This window comes from Pristiophorus japonicus, unplaced genomic scaffold (genome assembly GCF_044704955.1).
Source record: "Pristiophorus japonicus isolate sPriJap1 unplaced genomic scaffold, sPriJap1.hap1 HAP1_SCAFFOLD_628, whole genome shotgun sequence".
Classification (NCBI taxonomy): domain Eukaryota; kingdom Metazoa; phylum Chordata; class Chondrichthyes; family Pristiophoridae; genus Pristiophorus; species Pristiophorus japonicus.
In genome coordinates, this window is record NW_027254540.1 from 272,521 (window position 1) to 288,517 (window position 15,997).

A 15,997-nucleotide genomic window follows, 5' to 3' on the forward strand; every position below is an offset into this window, starting at 1 on the left:
CTGGAGATCTGTTTTTGAGTCCCCATGTTTTTCCACTATTTTGTGGGAAAAGTTTTCAAACGGCACGGATGATAAGTCAGCTTTCTAAAAAAGCAAAAGTCTGCAAATGCTGGAAATCTGCAACAGAAACTGTTTTAGTTTTTCCACTGATGTATATTGTACAACATAATGAGAAATCCTGTTGAAATGCCGATGTAACTTTGGTACGGCATAAAATAACACGCAGCTCTTTGGACTGTCTTGCGTACTGAAAATCTACTCTTTCTCTCCCCACCGCATTCCCCCATTTTATCATATAGTTTAGCATTTAAAAATTAAATGCTGACCTACAGGTCAGTCTGCTCTTGGGTTTAATTGGCAGTTTCAAAATTTGAGTTTAATCTACTTGGACATCTATGGTAAATTTCAAATTGTTACTTCAGGGAGCTGCTTTATTCCATCACGGAATTATTTTTACAATAAGAGAAAAAACTACTTGGGGAGAGAGACATGAGTGAGTTTAAAAAAAAAACAAAGCCACCATTTACATTTTTACCGTGAGTCATGGACCAAAAAGGATCACAAGGTCACTAAGTGAAATAGAACTTGCAGTTGGAACAATTTCTGAGCTGCTGTATTTTGAACCTTTGGCAGTGAGATTGGTTTAGTCAGCTTAGAGTCAGAGCAGAGTGATTTTTAAAAGTATATTTAAGGAGGAAAGTAGTAGGAAAACATTTTACACAGAAGTGCACTCCAATATGTATTGACTCCTCTCTCTCCCTCTCTCTCCCTCTCTCTCCTTTTCCCCCCCCCCCCCCCCATTACATTTTAGGAAATAAATATGTTTGATTATACACACAGCTTACTTTTCCTCCACAAAGATTAGTGCTTCACTGGATGGCTTAGTATAATGGGAGTCAGACTGGAGTTAATTCAGAACCACCTAATCCCAGGGGGGGAAAAATCATCAATTGGATCATGCTACAAACTCAACTGTCAAGAGGGCTTTCAGGGCAGAAGGATGGTTTGAATGGTGCTATGGTGCTGCTCCAGAACAGACATGGGCAATCCCAATACTCGTCAACAGAGCAACTGAGGAGGAAAGTGGCAAAAGTGAAATATCATTCTCCATGGGCGTAAAATTAACCTGTAAAATTGAGGATTTTTAAAAAAGATTGTGTGAGATTTCGATGGAGAAGAGTAATCTTCCATGAAGTGCTCATTGTTTTACTGTCTGGATTTATAATCGTATTAGTACTGGAGGGCACTTCTGGTGATTGACTATCCACCCTAGCTCTGCAAAGGGTCTTGTTTTTGGGAGCTGGGATTTTCCCCACTTAGCTCCAGGTTTCTCTGCAAGTCAGTACCCAATGGATAGCATGATTTTCCCTAATGGGTAGCTTGATTCTGGTGGAAATTTTACTCGTGCTGTATGCTGATCAGCGGTGCAGTATATTCTGGGAGTACCCGGATAGAAACTTGGAGGTCCTTGGGACTTGGCTCTTGCTAACTTGTGCCTACACTGTCTGAATTTAGGTAAGTGGAGTGTGCCCCTGTAGGGAGAGTTTGTACTTCATATCAGCAAACAGAAATTCTGTCCCCATCAATATCTTAGCTCAGTTTTGAGACAAGATAAATGCACTTCACCTGTATGTTTACTGAACAAACATATACCATAATTCAGTAACCAAGCAAGTCAAGCACAAAATGAACAAAAATACTAGTCCGCTCTGTTTTTTGACCAGTCATTTTACAACAAAAGTTACTCACTTTTTATTTGCTATTCAGAAGTACAATGAACCAAATCTGGATTCTGAATTAGCCACATGTGAATGTGGTTAACATATTGGACAACGCTGCTTCAGATTTTTAAAAATTTGTTCTGCGATCTGGGCGTCTCACTTATTGCAGATCCCTAATTGCCCTTGAGAAGCTGGTGGTGAATCGCCTTCCTGAATCGCTGCAGCCCACAGTGCTGCCAGGGAGGGAGTTCAAGGACTTTGACCCAGCGACGATGAAGGAACGGCGATATATTTCCAAGTCAGGATGGTGTGTAACGTGGGGGGGAACTTGCAGGTGATGGTGCTCCCAAGTGCCTGCTGCACTTGTCCTTCTAGGTGGTAGAGATCTTGGGTTTGGAAAGTGCTGCCGAAGAATCCATGGCGAGTTGCTGCAGTGCATCTTGTCGATGGTATACACAGCAATCATGGTGCGCCAGTGCTGGAGGGAATGAATGTTGAAGGTGGTGGATGGGCTGCCAATCAAGTGGGCTGCTTTGTCCTGGATGGTGTTGAGCTTCTTGTGTTGTTGGAGCTGCACTCATCCAGGCAAGTGGAGAGTATTCCAACACACCTGTGCTTTGTAGATGGTGGCGAGGCTTTGGGGAGTCAGGAGGTGAAACTCTCGCTGCAGAATACCCAGCCTCTGACCTCTTGTTGCTACAGTATTTATGTGGCTGGTCCAACGTTTCTGGTCAATGGTGACCCCCAGGATGCTGATGGTGGGGGTTCGGCGATGGTAATGTCATTGAATATCAAGGGGAAGTGGCTATACACTCTCTTGTTGGAGATGATCATTGCCTGGCACTTGTGTGGTGCAAATGTTACTTGCCACTTATCAGCCCAAGAGTTGCGAATGGAACTGGACATGTCTGACCTTGTGATGGAGGGAAAGTCATTGATGAAGCAGCTGAAGGTGGTTGGGCCTAGGACACTGTCCTGAGAAACTCCTGCATCGATGTTCTGGGGATGGGGTGATTGACCTCCAACAACCAGTTATGACTCCAGGCAGTAGAGTGTTTTTCCTCCTGATTCCCATTGACTTTAATTTTACTAGGGCTCCTTGGATATTAAAGGAATCAAGGGATATGGGGATAGTGCAGGAAAGTGAAGTTGACGTAGAAGATCAGCCATGATCTTGAGGGGCCGAATGGCTGACGGCGACTCCTAATTCTTATGTGCTAAACTCTGCCCTTGACATCAAGGCATCATTTGACAATCACTCTCGCCTCACCTCTGGAACTCAGCTCTTTTGTCCATGTTTGGACCAAGGCTGTAATGAGGTCTGGAGCCATGTGGTCCTGGCGGAACCCAAACTGAGCATCGATGAACAGGTTTTTGGTGAGTTAGTGCCGCTTGATAGCACTTTCAATGACACTTTTCATCACTTTTCCAGGAGTAGACTGATGGGGTGGTAATTGGCCGGATTTAATTTGTCCTGCTTTTTGTGGACAGGACATGCCTGGGCAATTTTCCATAGTGTTGGGTAGATGCCAGTGTTGTAGCTGTACAGGAACAACTTGGCTAGAGGCACGGTTAGTCCTGGAGCGCAAGTCTTCAGCACGACAGCCGGGATGATGTTGGGGCCCACAGCCTTTGCTGTATCCAGTGCGCTCAGCTGTTTCTTGATAGCACGTGAAGTGAATCGAATTGGCTGAAGACTGGCTTCTGTGATGGTGGGAACCTCGGGAGGAGGCCGATATGGATCATCCACTCGGCACTTCTGGCTGAAGATGGTTGCAAGCACTTCAGCCTTGTCTTTTGCACTTGTGTGCTGGGCTCTGCCATCATTGAGGATGGGGGGTATTCATGGAGCCTCCTCCTTCCGTTGTTTAATTGTCTATTACCATTTTCAACATGATGTGGCAGGAGTACAGAGCTTTGATCTGTTGATTGTGGGATCGCTTAGCACTGTTTATAGCATGCTGCTTCTGCTTAGCGTCGATGTAATCCTGCGTTGCAGCTTCCCCAGGTTGACCCCTTATTTTTAGCTATGCCTGGTGCTATGTTCCTCTGCACTCCTCGTTAAACCAGGGTTGGTCCCCTGGCTTGATGGTAATGGTAGAGTGAGAGTTATACTGGCCATGAGGTTACAGAATATGGTGAAATACAATTCTGCTGCTGCTGATTGTCCACAGCACTTCATAGAGGCCTAGTTTTGAGCTGCTAGATCTATCCTATTTAGCACAGTGGAAATGCCACACAACATGATGGAGGGTGTCTTTAGTGTGAAGACGAGGCTGCATCTCCACAATGACTGTGCGGTGATTGTCGTGCCTCTAGCCAAGCTGATCGATCAGTGGACAGATGCATCTGCGACGGGTAGATTGGTGAGGATGAGGACAAGTAGGTTTTTACCTCGGTTCTCTCACCACCTGCTGCAGGCCCAGTTTAGCAGCTATGTCCTTCAGGGCTCAATCAGTAATGGTGCTACCAAGCCACTCTTGGTGATGGACATTGAAGTTCCATGCTTAGAATACATTCTGTGCCCTTGCTACCCTCCGTGCTTCTTCCAAGTGCTGTTTAACGTGACGGGGTATTGATTCTTCCGCTGAGGGAGAGCAGTAGGTGGTAATCTGCAGGAGATTGCCTTGCCCATGCTTGAACTGAAGCCATGAGATTTCATGGGGTCCGGAGTCAACGTGAAGGTCTCTGAGGGCCGCTCCCTCCCGTACACCACTGTGCTGCCACCTTGGGTTGGTCTGTCCTGCTGGTGGGACAGGACATACCCAGGGATGGTGATGGAGAAGTCTGGGACTTTGGCTAAAAGGTGTGGTTCTGTGAGCATGACTATGTCAGGCTGTTGCTTGGCGAGTCTGTGGGATAGCTCTCCCAATTTTGGCACAAGGCCCCAGATATTGCACAAACATCATCATCAGATGGTTTGCATTGGGTTCCTCATGGCTGTATCCCTCTGACTAATGGTCTCAAAGATCTGGACCAACTTTCCCGGGCAACAAATTTCCTCTCGCTCGCGCACGCTGCTCCCCTCTTCTACCCCCCCAAACCCGGCCACAGCCGCCAGAAAAAAAAACCCTATGCATATACAAGGCCCACCGATACAGAAGATATCAAATGTATAGTATACCAGTAGCAGCCTTAACATTTGTACTTTGGGTCCTCTCCTAATGTGGACAAATCATGTGTGTAAAAAATGGATACCAAATCTCCAAGCAGAGCATCAAAATGAATGGATGAATGTGGCCAATGAAATTACTAACCAGGACTTAATAAAGTTAGGATGACATGCTACCAAACCCATTTGGCAGATTTTATTTGTCAAAGGGCCATACAGCCCCAGATATTCACAAAACAGGTTGGGCATTTTCCCTGCTGGGGAAAGTGCAACACTGCAATAGGAAACTAATCGAAACTCTGCTTGACAGTAAGTGTGATTTGTTGCTTTTCGTGTATTCTGCTTCCAACTATGGATGTGCGTAACATCTCTCCCATGGAAGGCATACCAGTCACTGTTTACAACTATTCTTTGAGAAAGGTGTTTATTTGGCAGCGGGTAGAAGAAGTACTGAAATCATAAATAAAACCAGCAGAGCATGTGTGGTATGACCAGGATGGCTGTGAAAAGAGGAGCAAATCTTGTTAAGCTACAAAACCTGGCTCAGCCACAATTTCTTCATAGTGCGGCAAAAAAATTCCTGGGCATCGTACCAAACTTTTTTGCACCCGTTTGAGCTATATCCCAGAGACATTCGCCAGTGATCCTACTGTGCTTACAAGCTGCCTCGGGCCTCATAACAGTGATTCGCTGGATATACCTCTAGTCTGGGGCCACAAAGGGTTTGCATGTAGGAGTTTACGGGCTTATTTTAAAGCCTTCGTTTACAGCCTTGCAACTGCAAGGGTCCTAGAGGCTACTGGATAAGTTACCCTTTCTCATAAGCATCCCTTTTGAGATCCAATCAAGAGAATGGGTTCCTTCAAGTATTTCATATTCTTCAAAAAGACCAAGTTATTTCACTCTATATATTAAACGTTATGGTTTTAAAATGAGAGAATTGTCTGGATAATGTGTGACAATCTGCTTGGGAACTGGTTAGCTGCTGATGTCTAAAGGATAATGATGTTTGCTTCCATAGTATCTGCGGAAATGTCCCTGGAAGGTTCTCTGATTCATTTTTTTAAGGAGGAAAAATTATCAGCTTCCAATGGTCATCAGTTCATCTCGGCATGTATATCTATACCTGGGTGATTGATTCATTCGAGCCCATGCAAGCACAGTCAAGATGGCGACGCTCAAAGTCCAAGGGCTGGGATTATAAGTCAATTGTGACAATTCTTGGGTACAATCCAAGAAGGAACTAATGGCTGCAATGTGCAGTGGGTAACAACAGTGAACAAAGGTTACTGCAGAAGATAGAGGTACGTGGAGTCAGAGGAAATGTATTAGCATGGATAGAGAATTGGCTGGCGCACAGAAAGCAGAGTCAGGATAAATGGATCCTTTTCGGGTTGGAAATCTGTGGTTAGTGGTGTGCCACAGGGATCGGTGCTGGGACCACAACTGTTTGCAATATACATAGATGACCTGGAAGAGGGGACAGAGTGTAGTGTAACAAAATTTGCAGATGACACTAAGATTAGTGGGAAAGCGGGTTGTGTAGAGGACACAGAGGCTGCAAAGAGATTTAGATAGGTTAAGCGAATGGGCTAAGGTTTGGCAGATGGAATACAATGTCGGAAAGTGTGAGGTCATCCACCTTGGGGGGGAAAAAAACAGTAAAAGGGAATATTATTTGAATGGGGAGAAATTGCAACATGCTGAGGTGCAGAGGGACCTGGGTGTCCTTGTGCATGAAACTCTTTTGGAGAATGCTGCTGTAATAACTGCTTGTAACCAGAGTCATCAGAGATTCATTTCATCTCAAGTAGAAATTGACAAATGTGATGGCTGGGAATCGAACCCAGGTCAACTGCTTGGAAGGCAACCATGCTGACCACTGCACCACCATCACACAACTTCCTTGTGCATGAAACTCTTTTTGGAGTTTACCTGTAAAACAAAAACATTAATCGGTGCCACCCGCCCTGGATGACACACCATCCATTTACAAGGCCCTCTTTTTTTTTTTCCTTTTTTGGGATTTGTTTTTGGGCACTAAAATCAAATTTTCCTTTTTCCAGTGCCCCCTATAAAAGGGGAGGGGGACACTAAAAGCACCGGCAATTAAAACAAATTAAACTTTAAAACGTAAAATCAAATTAAAATTTGGTTGCCGGGCGTGATGATGCACTCCAGTCACTCCGGTGCCCACCTCTCGCGGAAGGCCGCGAGCGTACCGGTGGACACCGCGTGCTCCATCTCCAAGGACACCCTGGACCGGATGTAAGAGCGGAAGAGAGGCAGGCAGTCAGGTTGAACGACCCCCTCGACCGCCCGCTGCCTGGACCGGCTGATGGCACCCTTGGCCGTGCCCAGGAGCAGTCCTACGAGGAGGCCTTCGGACCTACCCGCTCCCCTCCGCACAGGGTGCCCAAAGATCAGGAAAGTGGGACTGAAGTGCAGCCAGAATTTCAGGAGCAGCCCCTTCAAATAATAAAACAAGGGCTGCAACCTCGTGCATTCCATAAAAACATGGAACACGGACTCTTCCAGACCGCAGAAATTGCAGGCGGCCTGGGAGTCCGTGAACCGGCTTAAAAATTTGTTGCACGGCACTGCTCCGTGCACCACCCTCCAGGCCAAGTCCCCGACAAATAGTGGGAGGACCCCTGCGTAGAGTGCCCTCCATCGGGGACCCCCGCCTCCTCCGGACGGCAGGATGGTACGCCATGGCGTGTCCGGACGGCAGGCGAGGATGGCAAAGTTGAGAGTGTGCAGGAGCAGCCCGTACAGGAAACCCCTCCGTGCGGAACTGAAGGGCACGGAGGGGATTTCCCCGAGGCGGCTCAAGTTGTGAGGCGCCGGCCCCCGAGGGAGGTTCCGGGGTTTGGCGCCAATGAGGAATTCCGTCCGGACGGGGGTCAGTTCGGACGGGATCTCCCCACGTGCTTGAGCCTCCTCGATGCACCTAACAGAGTCGGGGCCCAAAGCTGTTTTTAGCGACTCGATGGCTTCGGCCGCACGGCGGACGTCGGCTGAATTTAGGCGCCGCGCCAGCGTGCCTGGCGCCATCCAGCCCGCTCCTCCGCCATCGAGCAGGTCCCTGACCCTGGTCACCTCACCAGCCACAGCCCTCTCTTCCGACCGCCACATAAAACCTCGGTCGTGGAGGTACGGATTCCCGAGCAGCGGCTCCTGCAGGACGGCCGCCACTCCAGCCGGCGGAGAGCTGCGCTTGGTGGAGACTTTGTTCCAGACCCTGATGAGTTCCTTGTAAAAGACAGGCAGCTCCCGGAGGGCGGTCCTGACACCTCCCAAGTTCACAAACGGGAGCTGCGTGTCGTAATTGAGGTCGCGCTGCTGGCGGAAGAAATACGTCGCCAGAGCACACCACCTAGGAGGGGGCTCGACGTAAAGGTATCTCTGCAGGGTCTGAAGACGGAAAGTCGCGAGCTGGGCGCTGACGCACACCAACGACTGACCGCCCTCCTCAAGCGGGAGACTCAAGACCGCGGCAGAGACCCAGTGCTTCCTGTTGTTCCAGAAGAAGTCCACCAGCTTCTTCTGTATCTTGGCGACAAACGCAGGGGGAGGGGTCAAAGTAACCAGCCAGTACCACAGCATTGCGGCCACCAGCTGGTTTATGACTAGCGCTCGACCCCTGTAGGACAGCACTCGGAGCAGTCCTGTCCAGCGCCCTAGGCGAGCGGCGACCTTGGCCTCCAGCTCCTGCCAGTTCGCCGGCCAGGCTCCCTCGTCGGGGCTAAGGTAGACTCCCAGATAGAGGAGATGGGTCGTGCTCCAGGTAAAAGGCCTGAGCTCCTCCGGCAGGGAGTCCACCCGCCACTGACCCACCAGGAGTCCGGAACATTTCTCCCAGTTGATTCTGGCGGAGGATGCGGCCGAGTAAATCTCTTGGCACTCACGCATCCTCCGCAGGTCAGCGGGATCCTCTACCGCGAGGAGCACGTCATCGGCGTAAGCCGAGAGGACGACCTCCACGCCCGGCCCTTGCAGAGCCAGTTCCGTCAACCTCGTCCGCAAGAGGCGCAGGAAAGGCTCCACGCAGATGGCATATAACTGGCCGGACATGGGGCATCCCTGGCGCACTCCTCTCCTAAAGCGAAGGGGCGCCGTCAAGGACCCGTTAACCTTAATCAGATACTCCGCGGCGGTATACAAAAGTCGGATCCGGGCGACGAAATGCGTCCCGAACCCGAAAGCGCGCAGAGTTCCGAGCAGAAAGTCGTGATCCACCCTGTCGAAAGCCTTCTCCTGGTCGAGAGATAAGAAGGCGACCGACAGACCAGCCTCCTGGGAATGATGGATGAGGTCCCGGACCAAATGGATGTTGTCGTGGATTGTCCGGCCCGGGACCGTGTAGGACTGGTCGGGGTGGATCATGTGGTCCAGCACGGCACCAAGGCAAGCGGACATCGCCCTGGCGAAGATTTTGTAGTCCGTGCTGAGGAGGGAGACCGGGCGCCAGTTCTTAAGGAGGCGGAGATCGCCCTTCTTAGGCAGCAGGACGATGACTGCCCTGCGCCAAGAGAGGGGCATCTCCCCGGTCGCCAGACTTTCCCCCAGGACCCGCGCGTAGTCGCTCCCCAGGACGTCCCAGAATGCCCTGTGGAACTCAACGGTCAGCCCGTCCAGCTCCGGGGATTTTCCCCTCGAGAGCCGGTCGAGGGCACCGGTCAGCTCCGCCAGGCTTAGCGGAGCTTCCAAATTTTCGGCGCCATCCGGGCTGCCTTCGGCAGGTCCTCCCACAAAACTCTACGCGCTTCCTCGCTGGACGGATCCGGAGAGAACAGAGCCCCGTAATATTCACGGGCCCTGTTGTTGACGCCCTCCGGATCCGAGACGAGAGAGCCGTCGTCGGCCAGCAGCGTCAAGAGCTGCTTATGGACACTCTGCCTTTTTTCCAGCGAGTAGAAGAAGGGGGAGCCGCGGTCCAGATCCCGCAGGAACCGGATCCGCGACCTCACGAACGCGCCTCGGGACCCGACGAGCTGCAGGTCCTTCAGCGCGGCCTTCTTCGCTTCGTACACCGTCCGCAGGGCCGGGTCCTGGACGACTTGACCGAGACGGGATTCCAGGTCGAGCACCTCTTTTTCTAGGCGCCCGACCCTGGCCGCCCGCCTCTTGGTCGACCCCCTCGCGTACTCTTGACAGAAGACGCGGACGTGAGCCTTGCCCACATCCCACCATAGCCTCAAGGAGGGGAAGCCCCCCTGCTTCCTTCTCCAGTCGGACCAGAATCGACGGAACGAGTCCTGGAACCGCACGTCCTCCAGCAGCCGGTTGTTAAAGTGCCAGTACGCGGACCCCGTCCTCGCGCGGAGCGAAGCGAGCTCCGCCCACACCAGGTGGTGGTCCGAACACGGCACCGGCCGCATGGAGGCCGCCGGGACGCAGGAAACGTACGCCCGAGACACGTAAAGGCGGTCGACTCTAGACCATCCCACTCCAGGCCTCACCCAAGTAAAGGCGCTGGAGTCGGGGTGGAGATTTCGCCAGACGTCCACCAAGTTGAAGGACCCGACCAGGTCCCTCAACTGCTCCATCACCGTCATGCACTGCGGGGCACCGGAGCGGTCCCTCGCCTCGAGGGTGCAGTTAAAATCCCCCCCGAGGACAATGCAGTCGCCGACGTCGACGGAGCCAAGAAGAGCGGACACCTCTTCAAAGAAGCGCGTCTGCTGCGGGCCGGGCTGAGGGGCATACATGTTCACGAGATGGAGCGGCACGTCCCCCAGGCGAACCGTTACGTGCAGCAAGCGGCCTGGCACGGGCTCCTCGACCCCCAAGATCTTCGGCTGAAAATGCAGGCCCAGCAAGATGGCCACCCCACTAGAAGTGGCGGTGAGGTGGCTCATGCGGACCTCTCCTTGCCATTCCAGGAGCCACGTGGCTTCGTCTCCCGGAACGGTGTGGGTTTCTTGCAGGAAGCACACCGCATATTTCCCCTCCCGCAGGAGCGAAAAATTGTCAAATCTACGGCGTGCCCCTCTGCCGCCGTTGATGTTGAGGCTGGCTATGGTTATCTTCATGGCAAAAGCATAGTGCAACCTCTACCTTAACCTATTGTGGGGGGGGGAGCGGAGTCTTTTGTTGAACTCCACTCCCTCCGCAGCCCAGCAAGGAGTCCCTCGAGCTCGCGCAGCTCAAGGTGTTGCGCCTTTGTCAAGGGCCCGCCCGCGGCCAAGGTTTTGACGGCGGCGCGGACGGACCCCTTGATCAGCTCTGGCTCGGACCATTTTTCCAGGGCCAGTCGGGCTTGGTCGCAGCGACCCCGGCTCTGGGTCAAAAAGTCCCGGAGTTCCTTTGCCGGAATGAGGAGGGTCTCAGCGGCGGCCGCGAGCCTTCCTGGCGGTGGTCTCTAGTTCTTCTCCCGCGTCCCCCACCGAGTCCCCGTCCTCCTCCGGGAGGTGGCCGCCAGCAGCCGGCCCATCGACCGCACAAGGTACGGCAAATGACCCGGCCGCTCCAACCGGCCCTGGCTCTGCCCCGATCCCACCCCCAGGATCGTCGGCAGAGGAGTCCCCACTGGGCTCTTTCAAAAATGGTGCTGGGTCGGGAAACGACAGCGGAAGGGGTTCCCCCTCTGCCCCAGGAACCGGGGGACAAGGAGAGACCCGGCCATAGGAAATCCCCAGGCTCCCCAAGTGCTCCAGCTCCAAAGTAAGGGGCGAGGGTGGGTGTTCCTCCCCCTCCCCGCTGCCACCCCCCTGGCCCAGCATGTACAGTTTCATTAAAATTCTTAATTTCGGTTTCTGCCGGGTCGAGCAAATCCCGGGGGAAGTTGGATATTAGCTGGGCGGGCTCGGCCTTTTCAGCCCCGCCCGCCTCAGTCCCCGGGACGCCCGGCCCGGCGGCAATGCATTCCTCCGCGATCCCCATGCCCCCCACGACAGGCAGATCTTCCACGCCATCCCCGGGAGGCAGAGGCTGGGCAGCCTCGACTGTCTCACCCTCCCCGGGGACAGACTCCTCCCGCTGGTGGGGGACGCGGGACACGCGGCGGGCACCGACTCCTCCGCGGAGGGATGTTGTTCCCTCTCCGCCTCAACGGAGCGGCACCTCCTTTTGTTGCTGGGGGTGCGCTGAGGCAGGGAGACCTCCATGTCTGCCGAGGCCTCCCGCTCCGCCCCCCCCCTTTCCTTTTCTTGCCCGCGCCCGGGCCCCTCTGTGGTGTTGTTCAAGGGCTCGGGCACGGGCTCAGGGCACCCCGCGCTCGCCGGTGACTGGGTTGGGCCGAGCGCGGTGGTCAAACTTTCTGGCGCACTGAAGGGACCCGCCTCGAGATGTTTCGCCTTGTTCCGCGCCGCCTTTCCGGTCGGACGCTCTCCCTCCGCCCTGCCGGAGGCCCTGAAAACAAAGGCCTCCGACGATGCCCGCGCACCTACGGCTCCCGGCACGCGGACGCAACTAGGGGGAGGGGTGGCGGCGGCGCCAGCCTTGGCCGCCTTCGGTGGTCTGGCGGCCTTGGAGGTGGGACAGTTCTTACGAACGTGCCCCACCTCCCTACAGGCATGGCACCGCACGCCGTCCGACGTCCAGAAGACGCGGTAGGCAGTCCCCTCGTGCACCACATTAAAATGCCCTTCCGTCGTGTCCTCCCGCGCCAGCCGGACAAAGAGCTGGCGGCGGAAGGAGAACACGTGGCGCAGGCTGTTCTCCCTGAGGCCGAGCGGTATGGGGTTGATCCCCGACCTTACCTCCCCCAGTTGGTGTAGGTGAGGGAGGAGGAGCTCAGCGGGAACAAAGGGCGGGACGTTTGACACGATGACCCTCTGCGCGGTGGCCTCGAGAGGGTCCACCGGCAGGAACGTCCTGCCCACCGTGAGCCCCTTTTCGAGGGCCAGGGACACCGCCCGCTCCGACCCCAGGAAGAACACGGCCTTCCCAGACATCTTGGAGGCTGCGACAATGGCCGAGGGGCCGACTACCCCAGCCATCGCTCGCACGCACTCCTCGATGCTCATTGTGGGGTGAGTGTAGCTCTTGACCCCGTGTTTCTTCGTAATTAGTGTAAAAGGTGGCAGGGCAGCGGGTGGCGCAGGAGGTGCCGTGGATGTGGACACCGCCTGCGCATATGTCCTCGCTAGCCCCGCCACCGGCATGGATGGGGTCGTCATTATGGGGTCCCTTTAAGGGCTACACCCACCCCAAAGTCACAGGCCTTAATGGTCTTAATTGGCCTCGTATATAGACTGAGCAGAGGAGCTCTTAACGAGGCACACCTCTGCCCTAGTTGGCAATTGGGGAGGGGCCTTGCTCCCTCTGCTCAGTTGTCTCAATTGTTTTTTTTTCAATTTGGGAGGAAGGGCTCTGAGAGAGAGGGGAGAAACCGAGAGTCACAGAAAGAGAGAGGGGGGTGGGAAGTGGGGGGGAACTGCGAGGGCAGGTCTCCCCTCGCAGCTGTGGGTGGGTGCAATCCCCAGATGGCAAAACACAAATAGTCTTTGGGGTGGTCTTCAGGTGAGGTGAGAAGATGTCTTCACCTGGGGCAGCTAGAGCCACCCAGGCACACACTCCCAACGATGTTTAACGGGTGATTGAAGAAATCTTCAGCCTGGTAGCTCCAGCTGCCCCAGGCTAGGCAATGGGGGGGGCGGGGGGTTCAATTGTGTGTGGGGCCTAGTTATAAGCAAGGCCCCCACACACACTATCCACACACACACACCCCCCCCGCGATGTTCCGGCCCTCGGTGGCCTTCTTTCCTCCCCCCACCGATACAACAAAGTCTATTGAGGACTGCACCAATACACCCACCTGTAGAATAGTAGAGTCTCCCTCCTTCCTGGATGTTGTTGTTGGTCTTTCCCCCTCTCTCCAACTCTTTGTAGAATGGTAAAGTTTTTGAAAGTTTTCTGCTTTCCTCCTCTCTCCAACTCTTTGTAGAATGGTAAAGTTTTTGAAAGTTTTCTGCTTTCCTCCTCTCCCTCTGGGTGAAAGTTGGTGGTGAAGCCCCTTCCTTCCTTCTCTTCCTGGGCTGTTCTCAGGCCTTCCTAGGCAGGAGCTAAGGTTGGTAGCTGCTCCTCTCACTGCAGCTCGGCTCCAACTGAGCAGGACACGCCTCCACTGCTCCACGATTGGTCCTTGTGCATGAAACTCTCCCAAAATGTTAGTTTGCATGTGCAACAGGTAATCAGGAAGGCGAATGGAATGTTGGCCTTCATTGCGAGAGGGATGGAGTACAAAAGCAGGGAGGTCCTGCTGCAACTGTATAGGGTATTGGTAAGGCCGCACCTGGAGTACTGCGTGCAGTTTTGGTCACCTTACTTAAGGAAGGAGATACTGGCTTTGGAGGGGGTACAGAGACGATTCACTCGGCTGATTCCGGAGATGAGGGGGTTACCTTATGATGATAGATTGAGTAGACTGGGTCTTTACTCGTTGGAGTTCAGAAGGATGAGCGGTGATCTTATAGAAACATTTAAAATCATGAAAGGGATAGACAAGATAGAGGCAGAGAGGTTGTTTCCACTGGTTTGGGAGACTAGAACTAGGGGGCACAGCCTCAAAATACGGGGGAGCCAATTTAAAACCGAGTTGAGAGGAATTTCTTCTCCCAGAAGGTTGTGAATCTGGAATTCTCTGCCCAAGGAAGCAGTAGAGGCTAGCTGATTGAATGTATTCAAGTCACAGATAGATTTTTAACCAATAAGGGAATTAAGGGTTACGGGGAGAGGGCGGGTAAGTGGAGCTCAGCCATGATCTTATTGAATGGCGGAACAGGCTCGAGGGGCTAGATGGCCTACTCCTGTTCCAAATTCTTATGTTCTCATAAACAGCGTTCGCTATTATTACTCTTTTGAAACTGAGCGCAACGCAGAAATCCTGAAGGTTGCGGTCAGTCGTTCACTGCTCCGACATTGATTTAGGAACCCCCCCCATCGCCAGTAATCAGTGAAACTGACAAAAACTTCGGCTCTTCCGTACGAATATCACTATTAAATACCCCATCAAAAGTTAGACCTTTATATGATTAGGTGTAACTGGTGTTTTAACAGCGTATTGACTGCTAAACAAATGTTATGGCCCTGAAAAACTCATTTTAATTTTGTGCTGTGTCAAACTTGTGTCAATAAAAATTACAATTTTTAAGAAACTTTAAAAAGTTTTTTTGCAATTTAAAAAAAGTTTGTTTACTTCAGGTTTCCCTTTTGCATATGAGAGCCCCAATCTTTGTTTTCGTTTCTAACATTTAAAAAAAGTTAGAATACAAGGAATATATTCGCTTCCTGGTGAGAATTCTGCATTGTGATTGGCTGCTTAGCTTGTTGACATCACAGTAGCTCCTCACTATTGAACTATGCGTCGGAAAAGCCGACCCTCTTGACAGAGGTCACGAGATGTTTGTGGGAAGCTTGCTTTATCTTTGCTTTGCCGCTGACTGCATATTATGGGCCAATATTTATGGAGGTGGTGGTCCGGGTCAGTTTACAGTACTCTACTTGAGATCTGATGTCCACTTTACAGGAAACTGTTTTATGTGATTGTGCCCGGTGAGGAATTAATTTAGTTATTGAAGTTCTTGTACCCACTGTATGAACGTCTTTAATTTGTTTCTAGCATGAAAAACTGCCCTTATGTTTGTCTTTATTTCAGATAGCAGAGTTAGTAAGGTTTATGTGCTTATTATAAGTCTTCCTGGATGGACTTGACCAGTGTTTTTAACCTATGTTTGCTTTTCCGTTTCATTGTTTGTTTTTTTTTAAAAAGGTCCCATTGATTTACCTACCACTACATCAGACCAAACTGGAAAATCTTGTGCATTTTGTAAATGCTCTGAGCTTTTAAGTTGTGATGTCTTGCACAGAAAAAATAAGGAAGTCCCAACAGTTATTTTGTTCCCCCTTGTGCAAGAACCCAAGACAAACTAGTGACAAAGTAGCAGATAGTCAAATGGTTGAAATTCAGTACAAAGTCTTAAAAGAAACATTTTAATCTGCAAGTTACCAGAAGCAGTTTATTTGTCTAAAATCCACCTGCATCTGTCGAAGCACTACAAGCTCCCAAGAGTACATAATTAATTCCTTGTTGAGTGTAAAAATTACTGAACCGTTTCTACAGCCTCCTTTTAATATAAATTCAGTAATCGTAAAGAATCTGTGTGCAAAATAGCGGTATCATGTATAAACACTGGAGGCCAGGTTTTTCAAATATGCA

The 15,997-nt window shown here is 51.8% G+C and overlaps 1 non-coding gene across 1 annotated transcript; it reads right to left on the reverse strand.

The window, feature by feature from the left end:
• Window positions 1-6,658: 6,658 nt before the first annotated feature.
• On the reverse strand, window positions 6,659-6,730 carry trnag-ucc (transfer RNA glycine (anticodon UCC)). Its single transcript has one exon. It is a non-coding gene; the product is annotated as a tRNA-Gly (tRNA).
• Window positions 6,731-15,997: the final 9,267 nt, after the last annotated feature.